Genomic DNA, 13,240 nt, shown 5'->3' with positions numbered 1-13,240 from the left:
GTGTGTGCCTAGGATGAGTGTGAGTAATTTTCTTGATCATCAAATTACTGTAAATACTCTCATGTCGTGGGGGTGTGTGCCTGAGGATGAGTGTGAGTAATTTTCTTGATCATCAAATTGACCTTCCCGTTTAAATTGTCCATTTTCTCCCTAACTTCCACTATACCAATGATAAGCTTCTACTAATATAATCATAAATATCCATTTAAAAAAAGTGCAAATAACTCAATAAATTGAATCAAACCCTTTCATTAAATAATGACATTGAAAAATATTTTTTTATTAAATATAAAACATACAGATAATATTTGGAATAAAAAGCTCTAAAATATGACACCTTATATCTAATATAAACATGCTTATCAACATAATTAATTTTAAATTAAATAATTAATATTATATATTTATTATTATAATATAAATAGGAAAATAAAATACAATCTATTTTTAAATAAGACCTAACCTATTTAATTTTTGAATTACAAAAAGTTAAATAAATGATAGAGATTTAATAAAGAGAAGGAATAAAATTAAACTCTAACTTTCTTTTTAGTAGTTAAACAATGTTTACTTTATTATTTTATTTTAATTATTTGAACCAATACATATAGACTAATGAATAAAATCAAACTCTAACTTTCATTTTAGTAGTTAATCAATGTTTACTTGATTATTTTATTTTAATTATTTCAACAAATATATATAGGGTAAGGAATAAAATCAAACTCTAACTTTCATTTTAGTAGTTAATCAACGTTTACTTTATTATTTTATTTTAATTATAGACTTTCTAACCATACATATTAATTACAGGGAAGGTGTTCATGTCATACTTTCCATTCACGCTATCTGCGGTTCTTGCAATTCAATCATGGAGACAATGAATGATACGAATCCAATCATACCCAGCAACGGGCCATACGAATCCAATGTTGCAGTTCTCCAAGAACATCGCCTCCAGAGGTTTGCTCGTCACGTTCGTTACTTTCAGCTACAATCATGACAAAATCATTCAAGCCAAGGAATCTCTGCAACAACTTAAGCTCCCCATACAATTCGAGAGCATTCCGGACGGCCTTCCTCAAGACCATACTCTCGACTCAAACATCAACCACGTCGTTTTCAATCATATGAACAACAACATGGACGGTTGGGGATTGGAGCAACTGATCTAGCGAATGAATTCCAGTGGGAGGCTGTATTAATGTTTATAATCCATTTCTTCCATGGGCTCGACAAGTTGCAAAGAAGATGAATATTCCTCATGCTTTGTTTTGGACACAGTCCACTGCACTTTTCTCCATCTATTATCACTTTAAAAATGGTGCGAGTCGCGACTGTGAGATTGCTTCCTTTTTAATTTACTGTATTGTTGTTTCATCATATTTGGGTTTGTTGTTTCAAGTTTCTGAAGCTATTATATACGATGTGTCACAGAGGAAAAGTGGGATTCAAGGCTGATGTCAGAGAGCCTAAGCGTTGAGATTCTCGGCCTTCCTGAACTGAAATTTGGGGATTTACCTTCGCCATTCAGAGATACGGAAGCAAGACTGCAAATCTATCTCCGCCAACTGGACGGTCTCAGCAATGTGCTGTGGGTGCTTGCGAATACCGTCTATGAACTGGAGGCAGAGACGAGCAAGTATATGAGGTCAAGAATTGGTCTAATCTTTCAGAGCATAGGCCCTTGCATTCCCTTGGCTTTTCTAGACGAACGCAATCGCCATGACTCGTGGATCAACGCAGATCCTTGGCAAGCAGCGAACAACGTACAAGGCTGGCTAGACAGTAGTATACATTTCTTTTAGCAGTATAACCCTTATAAGTGCACAACAAATCTATGAATTAGCGTCGGGGATTCAGTGCAGTGGTCACAATTTCTTGTGGGTCATTCACCCCCTCCGTTCTATGAATACACTGGGGATATTTTATCGGCTGATGTTAGGGAAGAAACCAAAGGGTGGGGTCTGGTGGTGAACTGGTGCATTCTGCTGGAGGTGTTCTCCCATCCGTGAGTGGCCGCTTTTATGAGCCATGGCCGGTGGAACTCGACACTCGAGGCTCTGAGCTTGGGGTTCATATATGAGGGACTTGTCTAAGTTGTTCACAAAAATAGGTGAAAGCAAGGCAGCCATTAACCGATAGGTCTTCCATCCTTTCCTTATTTTTTTTCTCTTTTTTTCTTCATCTTTTTTTTTCTTCGTCTTCTCTTTATTGTGATTCCTCTGTGATTAACTATCAACTTGACTTACCTTCTCTATCAAATTTAGTATGTGCCAAAAGATAAAATTATAGACGCTCAATAATATATTCTATTAATTATTGAATGAAGAATTTACACACATATTTATACAATCAATAGTCTCAAGATAGGAATGCTATCTTAGACGTACAATAGTGTGGTTGAGAGATTCTCTCAACACACACTAAACTAGGAGAAACTATATTCTAACTTATTCCTATTATATAGGAACAAACTCCTCAAATAGAAAATTACAACCATAGACAAGTAGGAATTAATTATTTCCAACTCCCCCCCTTAATGACTACTTGTCATGATAGTCAAATCCACCACCATCAGGCGAATTGCATGTACAAAACCTCCAAAAACACAATCTGCTGCCCTCGGACAGATCCACAACTTCCTGATCCCGCGGATCCCCTTGAAGGTGAATTGGCACGATCCTTAACGAAAAACACACGCCCATTGGCATGATTAATGGCTTAACAGACGCGCCAGTTGGCCTTCCTGGTGCTGCTGTCAACGGGAAAAACGTGCCAATCCCCTTCTACTAAAAAAAAATCATCTGAGTCCGAGCCAGGTGTTCTGCAGTCCACCTGCTCAATTGAGCACAAAGCTCTCGTGTACACACAGCCACAAAGGCAAGCTTGTCAAACAATGCATTGACATCCACGATTCTAGCCACAAAGGCACCTCAAGCCACATAGGCGATTCAGCGACAAAGGCAAGCTGGCCACAAAAGCACTTCAGTCACACAGACTATATAGATGGTTTCTGGCTCACCACCAACCATCACTTTACAGTGACAAAAGATGGTTTCTGGCTCACCACGAACCATAAACCATTACAAAGTGGTTTTAAGATCACCACGAACTTTCAAATGCCCTTAAAAATTTTACATCTGATTCCACATTTTGGAGTTTCTGGGTACATACAATGACTATTACAATAACATGCTAGGGAGTCTATTCCACAAACCATACTAACTCAAACAAATATCTATTTTGTTGTCCACCGTAAACATTGTCGTTGCTCCTTTAGTGTCACTGTTGCACAAAATTAATATTTGGTGCAATTCAACCTTGTTATAGAACCATTTAGTCCAGGAAGGCTCTCTACATAAGGGGGACACAAGAATAAGTCCAGCAACTCGCTCCCTGTACTTTATTAAAAACAATGTCAAGATATAAGCCCCTGCTGTCACACCCATACAAATGACCTCATAAAGCCTGCTCTGCCTGATCGTCCACTGTAGGCACCGGAAGATTTGATGAAATAGATGCAGCTCCCAACTGCAAGGTACTCATGTCCAGGTGCATCTATGTGATACACGCAGAAGTTATGGAACAGTAATGAAGAGGCTTCCAGGCAAAAGAATAACCCTTGAAAACATGACATATAATTCAAGGCCACGTCTGGATAAGTGATGAGAGCTGGCTTCCCCTGATCTCCGCATACGAAGACCGACACGGGCCCATAGCTGGTCTGGACAACTTCCTCCTTTCCTCCCCAGGGGATTATTTCAATGTCCACCGACACAGAACTGCTGGAGTCGCCCATGCCAAAGCAAAATGCTCACAGAATCGATCGACCGACCGACTACAGTAACTGCAAGGTAGAAGAAGTAAGGCTTGATACTGCCGCAAAACCTATCCTTCTTCCCCTGCGCTCATAGTCACCTGCCCGCCCATTAAAAACACAACAGCAGCAACCGCAATATGTTGGCAAGGCTCCAGAGACGTGACAAAAATACGCACAGCAAGCAACAACGACGAATCCAAAGGTCAAATTCAATCACCGTACCAATTCCCCGAGAAATCACTTTGATTCAATCAATCAACAAGCTGGATCTCTGTGGATTTCTCCAAATTCTCCTTCCCTTCCATGCCGCTGGCTCCGCTCAGAGTCGCCATGGTGTAGTTGAAACATGATGAAATTTTTCCATCAGTAACCCGAAAAGAAACGTTCATTTAACAAATGTTGAGCCCTCTTCGTCCCCATTTTCCCTCAGAACTCTGGCAAGGATCGCGGCCCTGCCCTCATCCGAGATGCAGATTGCCTTCCAGGCACTGTCCCTGGCCAACCTCTTGAGCCTTTACAGGACCTGGATCCGGGCCATTCCGACCGGTTCAATTTCCTGAAAAAGCCAAAGGACCATATGGGGATTCGCAGGGGTTTTTGGCGTAGGGATCTGCTCGACTCCCTTGGCGCTATTGGCTCGGCACCAAGCCTGAATTAGGCGTCCTTCAAACGGCCCCTGCCTCCACGACCTCGACGTGGTTCTTTCCAACTGAGAAAACCGCCAGAAGGGCCTTCAAACCCGCCCTTACAGCCGGAGGGCTTCTCAACATTTCCACCCGGCCTTCAATTAGTCCGTTGCCCGAGGAAATTTGCCACACGACCTGTTCATCCGTCGTCAGCCTTTCGATGACCTCGGCGCTCCCGATCCGCGCCTCTGCGTTTTTGCTCCGCAACAATCCTGCCATGGTCTCCAACTCCACAGCCCCACAGACCTTTCGCTTCATCGCATCATCCAGGGGAAACACAGCAAGCATGGCCACCGCTTCCTCGCAGGCAATCCGGCCCTCTTTAGACTCGATCCCTGGCCATAGAAGCGCAAGACTTCGCCAAACTCTGCACCAGTCGTTCTAAGTCGAGTTGCCACCATGCCAATGCAGATCCAAAATTTGTTCTACAGAGCCTCCAAAAAACTACGAACAGAGCCTTCGCATGATCACATAGCCTCTCCATTTCGATCGACAACCATTTCGTCCTGATGAGATCCAAGTAGACAACAATCCACTCTCAACAAGTAGTGTTGGGGTGATTTGAGCAGCATTAAAACCTCAATCGATTTTCTTCTGCAATCTCGGCCTCCTCCACGCCACATAAATTGCAATCTTAACTGATAGTTGGATGCCTACCTCCGACAGATAGCTACCTCTCCACATGACGTCTATCTAGCGAAAAATGCAGGCAGTAGCCTCCGATCGCTGCACGCCTCCATGTGGCCTCTCTTCTCAATTAACAGTCCCGGCCTGCGATCCGGCAGTGAATCCACGCTCACCGCACCAAGCAGCAGCTCACCACTCATGCTCGGATTCAAAAGAGAAACACTCTCCTACAGCGCTTCAAACAACGCTCTCTGTCTACTTCAAACCGTCCACGCCCTTCGACAAACTCCAAGCGACCTCAGTGAAGGGGTTGCTCTTGTCGCAAAAAGTTTCTCTAGGCCTCGTCAAAGTGGGGCATCCCAGCAGCCACACCAGCAGCTGAATTCTTGCACCTCCTAACTGTGACCTCCTCCAGGCGTATGAATCAAGATCAACACCACTCTGGCAGATCGCTCATTACCCATACAACTTTCGATGGACAAACAAATAATGAAATTATACACTCCATTATTTTCCCTCAGCCCAGGAGGGGCCAAGCCCTTTTCCCTCAACCCAGTAGGGGCCAAGCCCAGGAGGGGCCAGGCCCTCACAGGCTCTGATACCAAGATAAAATTACAGACTCTCAATAATATATTCTATTAATTATTGAATGAGGAATTTACACACATATTTATACAATCAATAGTCTCAAGATAGGAATGCTATCTTAGACGTACAGTAGTGTGGTTGAGAGATTCTCTCAACCACACACTAAACTAGGAGAAACTATATTCTAGCTTATTCCTATTATATAGGAACAAACTCCTCAAATAGAAAATTACAACCATAGACAAGTAGGAATTAATTATTTCCAACTCCAAATCCATATTTAAGGGTTAATGAATTGAATCACAGTTAACTAAAGTTAATCTAAATGCTTCATAACGGTGATGTACCAGTGATTTTTCTTTCTTCATTATCAACAAAATAAAACTAAAATTCCTTGTGATCTAAATGCCACATTTTTCCATCATACTTTCAAAGAAAAGTTGTTTCCATTTAATTTGACAACTAAAAATCCCATTGTGATGTGAGGTTGTTATGACAGGAATTGATTGTCATTTGATTGTCATGGGAATGACCATTGGGAAATTAATTTCTATACATCTCCTAAATTCTCAATTTACAAAATAAATATAACTTGTTATTTACTTCTCATTACATGATTAAATAAACAATAAAAAGATTTCTTGGAAAAATAACTTCAAAGAGGATTTACGGAGCCTTGGCATTTGCCTCTGTAAAACTAAAGAATAGAGAAAATTAGTGACAACAATCAAAGTATACCACAAAGTCTTACTTTTAAATGTAATAAACAATTTTGACAATTTTTTTTCTAAATTTGGATGGAACTCAATCTTAATTTTTATATAATATTTATTCTATTACAAATAAGAGTTTTTATATTTAGTAATTTAATTTTTCAAGATGATCTTCCTAAATCTTCTATTCTTTTGGTGCGTCTTTGCACCTTTAGGGGAAATTGCTAGTATAAACTAGTTACATGTATTAGTAAGTCATGCAAGTAGTAATATTCTATGCAATGCTCATCATAGGAAAATATTGCTCATTGTAACCCTATCTAATAAATCAATAATTTTACTTATATGATTATAGTCATTTATATTATAATGTAATATTAATAAAAACAAATTAAGCTAAAACATCCACATAAAAGGATTTTCTCCAAAAATATATGTAATAAAATAAGAAAATGGGCTTGTTAACTTATATTCTTCGCGTTGCTCCATAGATATGAACAAATACCTTACCTTTTGATGACTAGGTGAGTGATTTTTTTTTGTAAATATAACTTTATATTACTATCGAAAACCAAGGTAGTTACATGAGGGCTTGCTTCTAGAAATTGACATGACCATGTGAACCTCTTTCTGACCAAAATCCCTATTTCGGTAAATAAAGAAAGGGCCTTTTAAAAATTTGACATAGGCCCATAAAAAAAGGGGCCTTTTAAAAATTTGACATAGGCCCATAAAGTAGGGTGTTACTCAAGTAAATCCTTTTTTCCTTTGACCACCCTTTACAAAAAGAGATATTATAATTAAAAACAAGCACAATAACATCCACAACTACAACATTTACAACATAATAATTACAACACTTAGATACTAGCACTGAAAGGGAAAAAGGCTAGTCAAGGATGATGACTATCGAGCTTGGAGAGCTAGCATCCTGGGAGTTGTTTCCCAGTGGAACTGAATTGGCAGTGATGGTATTGAGAGCTAGCATCCTAGGAGTTGTTTCCCAATGGAACTGAATTGGCAGTGATGGTATTGAGAGGAACTGCATTTATGCTAGCATTCTCTTTTTCGAGAACCATTTGATTTAGTGTTGAATCTATATATCTTTCCACCCGAGTCAACCTCGTCACAATGTCATCCAAGTCATCCAAGTTGTAGCGGATGTCCCTCATGATGTTTTTGAGTTCTTCCTGGCTTGCAAATATTTTATAGTTGTCAAATTATTTATCCCTAATGACCATACTTAACCATGTTTCCATTTGTCCATGATGGGTGATGGAGTGTAGAAAGTGGAGGTGTCTCTTTCTAAATTTTCCAGAGTCCCCATTTGAGACAGTTTCCACTAATCTAAGAGTTAGAAAATATTAGCAGCCACCAAATTCCTTGTCTTTCAGCTGCAATATTTCCTTTTGAACTTCTAAGAAAGCAGCTTCAAAGTAATTAGCAACGGACTCCCATGTGAAGAGATGATGAAGAGATGATGATGCCTGAATGAGGAAGACCCCGCAGCCCACCTCTACGAGTCAGCTCCTGCAGCGTTGTCGCTATGAGTTCCCTGCAATCAACAAAAAGCATAACTGCAACTGCGCACAGGAAAGGGTTTCCAGCGAGAGAGATGGAATGTAGAACTTTGACGTGGGTAATGAAATTTGTATCGAAATAAGACTCGTGGGAAAGACCAAACAACACAAGCAAAATGTCAGTAGCATGAGCCGACTGAGCAAACAAAAATGAACAGCTAACAGAGAGACCTTGGAGTGCTCCTTTAGACTGCAAAGGTTGGCTTGTATCAGGTTAAGCGATTTGACAGTGGGGGCGTGGAAGCACTTAAAGAAAACTTCAAAACCAAATCGAAAAGGTTCCCAAATAAGAGACTCCACAAACGAGCACCAAGCAGTTGAACGAAACCCCTGTAGGGTTTGTGCTTTGCAAGGAAGTTAGGGACAGAATGAAAATGAGCTCAAAAGATGGGCCAACCCCTTTATTGTGCAAGAATAGCACAAGAAACATAGAGAAAAACTTCTGCCTTGAAATCCTGGCCTCTTGTAAGGTCGAGAAAGACTGACAATTGAGAGGTCATACGAGGCGTAAAGGGAGTGGCAGTTATGAAACAAACGTGGATATGGCACGACCACCCGGAGATAACCACCAACCCAGAAAAGGGAGTGGCAGTTATGAAACAAACGTGGATATGGCACGACCACCCGGAGATAACCACCAACCCAGAGCTAACCACAATTCCACAACCGAGAGAGTGACAGTGCCACCAGGCGACAAACCTCCAAAACTTCGTCACTATGCTAACATCGTAAGAAATTTATATATAGTATTCTGTATGGAAAGCATAATGATGCGAGTGAAGATGGACTTGTGTGTCCTAGGGATACTCTAGGCTCCCAAAAACTGAACAAGGGCACATTATGAACCCATTAATGAGCTTGTCAGGAAGATCTTGAGTGATGGCTAATCCACCGTGAGAAGAGGTCACCATGATCGTAGGGACAAAAGGAATGAGCCAATATGATGATCCCGGAGTGCATGTTAAGGTGGAGCCGAGCGTTTAAAAGCTTTTGTTGAACCAGGTGAATGACTGTACCGTAGCCCCACACTTGCCATGCGAATGAACTGAGAGGACCCGGACCACTTAAAGAGGACCGCGAAAGGTCATTTCTAGTTGGGGACATGCGTACGAGGAGTTAGCATGTGGAGTAAATGGGGCTATGATTCACTGTGTTTGCGGGAGTAAAGTTTGCTCCTTCGCCGGAAAGTTCACTTCGACGATCAGCCACATCTGGGAGACTAGGTGAGTGACTTGTTTCATCGCGTTTTTGGGTCTTCCGTTAGTGTCTAAACTTAGTAGGCCCTCATAGAAATGAAAAGGATAAGCTCTTAATAAACAAACCAGTAAAGAAGCCGACAATTAGATGTTATTCGAAGAGTATGATGGGCTTCTCGAGATTACTAGACGAACTCGTTAATTAGTTTAAATAAAAATTAGATTTAGAATTTTCTGTTTATAAATTATTTAATTATATATAAATTAATTACTCTAAATTAATAAATTAAAATTAATTTCAATGAATAAAAGTAATAATAATAATACTATTATTTATTTTTTTAATTAATTTTCAACCTTATTATGATAATAACTTAATTACTCTAAATTAATAAATTAAATTAATTTTAATGAAAATAATGATAATAATTTTTTATTTTTTTATTAATTTTTAACATTATTATGACAATAGAGATATATGTTTACTTTTTAATAAGATTTTTAGAATTTTAATTTAACTATAAATAATTATTAAGTGGATGGTATTAGCACGAGAGACATTTAAGTTAGTGATTCTCATGTTATGAAGTATTATGTAAACCATGAGATTGAAGATTGAAACACCCCAAAAAAAGAGTGAATGATAAGGATTTAACTTCTTGAAATGTTTATAATATTTTAATACTATTCAAAATCAAATATATTTGAAAAATAAATTGATTAATTAAAAAATGTCAGATGAAGTTATGATTTTTTTGAGCATGTAGTATTGATAAGCTATAATATTGGGAGATGGTATTGTAACAAAGCCTATTTATATGCTAATAATATCTATGGCAAGGTGGGGTAAATATCCATGATTAATAATCTTGTTATATGTTTTATTAAATGCATATATTTTTAACTCATATTTAAAAATAATAATTTAACATAAGGGTGACAGGAGGAAGGGTGTTATATATGGTCTTTGTTAAAAAAAATTGTATCCTACAAGGTATCCTCATTTTCAAAGAAAATATAATTTCCTCTCTCCTTGTGTTGGGGGCTCTATTATGGTCATTCATCACATGGTTAAAAATTCACGTTCAAGAGATACGTTTTTTATTAATATCTAAAAACATGTCAAGAAATCAACAAAAGATATCCCTATTATGAATTATTAGTACATACTACAGGATAATGATAAAGAAGCATATGGATGTGCCAGTCTGCACTGCAAATTGAAATTTAGTAAATTGATGGTTAATGGCCAGTTAAGGCCATCTTTCATTCCTTAGTAATGTAACTCTCTAGAGCACAATTTTGATTTTGGATATGAAAGATTAGTTTAGTGAATTGATGGGGTAAATTGATGGTTAATGGCCAGTTAAGGCCATCTTTCATTCCTTAGTAAGGTAACTCTCTAGAGCACAATTAGATATGAAATATTAGTCTGGAAAACTTGGACTTGTGATGACGCATTTCATGATGTATTCTTCATGAATAAGGACTTGTGATGATGCATTTCATGATGTATTCTTCATGAATAAGGAACTGATTTTGATCTAATACAAAAATTTTAATTATTGTTTTGTTTTTAGTATGGGGTCCATAGTCCCTAAAGATAGGTGACCCCTACGTCAAGAGAATTGAACCTATGACCTCTTCATAGTAGAGGTTCTTTAACAATGACGACTTGCCCAATTGAGTTAGAATCTCATTATTATTATTATTATCATTATTACGATTATTTAACATAAAGATATAATCTGGCTAGTATTTATGATTTTTTTAACCTTAGCAATATGAGATGTATCAAGAAGAAAGTGTTTTGATACTTATCATGCATTTATTCCTATCCATTTGTACCAATCATTTAATTTATATAATCATGTTAGTAATAATACATGTTAATATTAATGATTAAGCCAATAGGCATGTCTATTTTGGAATAGGGCTTCTATAATTTTAATTTAATTATTATTATTTATTAAGTGGATGGTAGGGACTTAACCTACACAAAATATTCTAGAATATTCTTTGTAGTAATAAAAAATCAAAGATTGATATTGACGTCAAAATTAGTTATGAATCTTCTATTATTTTAATTAAAATCATTAATTATAAAAAAAATCTCATGTAAACAAGTGTCATTTGAAATGAGTTATGATTTGTTAGGCATGTGGTGTTGATAAGCCATGACATTGTAACAAAATGATATCTATATGTTAAGAATATTCATGGTAAAATGGAGATCAATCTCTATGGTTAAGAATCTTGTTACATATTTTTTAAATGTATTTTAGCTCCTATATAATAATAATAATAAATAGTAACAATAATAATAGTTTAATATAAAGTTCTTATTTAATTAATTTTTATTAAAAAAATATTAACGATATGAGATATATCAGGAACTAAGTGTTTTGATCTTTCTCATGAATTAAATTTACCTTCCATTTAAATTATCTCATTAAGTTAGTATATATAATATGAAAATATTTACTCTTAGTATATATAATATGAAAATATTTATTAGAGATGCTTTCTATTGCACTGCATTGAGAGCCCGCTCAGGCTTGACCTAGCTACCTCCATCTTTGAGCTGCCTCCTGCGGCCTCCCTGCCTGGCAGCCTTCTGCTGCTAGGCTCGACCGTCTCTGCCTTGACACCTCTGGATTGCTCCCATCTCCTGGTCGACCTCGCTAAAGTGGTCTGTTTCTGAGAAAAGGGCTGGCATTGGCATCAGCTCTGTTGTGCCCAGCCATGCCTTCATCCGGGGACACGAACCATCCAAATCCGCCCCTGCCTCCTCCACCGGAGGTCACAGCCTTTAAAGCCATGATAGCAACCGGTAGCAAGTGCCCGCCATCAGCCATCCAGCAAAAGTTTGTAAAGAAACTGGAAACCATTCCTTCGGTAGCACTCCCGGAAGAAGAAACGTGCAAAGCAACACTGAATCTAGCTGAGAGAGGACTCATTGGCCTGTTCACGGGCCTCTGGCCCTCTCCCAAAGCGGTGGAGGACTGGACTCAAAGGAACTAGAAACCCTTAATCAAAGAAGGAATAAAAGGCTACTTCGTAGGCAAAGGATTTTTTATTTTCGTATTCGAAAGTGCAGAAGATAAAAGCCTAATCTTTAGAAATGGACCCTATTTCATGGGCCCCCAGGGATTATACCTCAAAAAATGGTCGCCAGACTTCGATCCAGCCTAGGATGTCCCATCGGCTGTTCCGGTGTGGGTGCGGCTCCCCCATCTCCCACTCCACTGCTGGAATCAAAAGTCTCTTCAGATCATTGGTAATGGATTAGGAAAATACATAGATCAAGCTATAAGAAAGGATAAATATTCATGTGCTCGCATCTGCGTTGAAGTAGATATGGAGGAGGGCCTGCCGGAAGCCATCAATCTTACAGTTGCAGGATGAACACATGTACAAGAGCTGGACTATGAACAACTTCCCTTTAAGTGCAGACACTGCCACGACTATGGACATTTCGCTAAACATTGCAAACAAAAGGCGGAAGAACAACTAGATCAACAAAATGGTGAGCAATGGACCCTAATCCAAAAAATCACTAATCACAAAAAAGGCAGCGGGAAAGGTATACAGAAAGAGGCACCAAGCAGCTCCAACCCCATCCAAGAAAAGAATCCAAAGGGCAAAGAAAGCAGACAGAGTATCCTAGTTACAGCAGATACTGAAGACTTGGAACAGACTGCCTCTCCCTCCAACAACAAAGAGGACGGGGAAATGGCACATCTGGAAACTCCTCAAGGAAGCCCTTCTAATCCTTCATATGCAGATGTTACTAGGAAAAAACCAGTGGACAACTCAGGCTCATCGGAGGATGAAACCTTCGAGCAGCCCACAAGAAAAGCAGGCAGGAAATCTCGCAGAGAAATAAGGGAAGAGGAGGCGGAAAGGCTTAAAACACAAGGAAGTCAACCCACAATAGAGATGTCTATTGGGAGAAACTCCAGGAATAGGCCCCCCAAGGGAGGCCCTCAACCCCATGGTAAATAATGCGCCTCGTCTCTTGGAA

The 13,240-nt window shown here is 38.7% G+C and overlaps 2 pseudogenes; one reads left to right on the top strand and one right to left on the bottom strand.

Annotated features, from left to right (window-relative positions):
- Nucleotides 1–884: 884 nt before the first annotated feature.
- LOC149258360 (UDP-glycosyltransferase 84A1-like) lies at nt 885–2,099 on the top strand (annotated as a pseudogene).
- Nucleotides 2,100–3,224: 1,125 nt separating this feature from the next.
- Nucleotides 3,225–3,964, bottom strand: LOC149258359 (protein NDL2 pseudogene; annotated as a pseudogene).
- Between the last annotated feature and the right edge of the window lie 9,276 nt (nt 3,965–13,240).

This window comes from Pinus tabuliformis, chromosome 6 (assembly GCF_031772625.1).
Source record: "Pinus tabuliformis cultivar Carrire ecotype Pingquan chromosome 6, CPIR1, whole genome shotgun sequence".
Lineage (NCBI taxonomy): Eukaryota > Viridiplantae > Streptophyta > Pinopsida > Pinales > Pinaceae > Pinus > Pinus tabuliformis.
The sequence above is the reverse complement of the archived record's forward strand: the minus strand, read 5'-3'. Positions and strand labels throughout refer to the sequence as shown.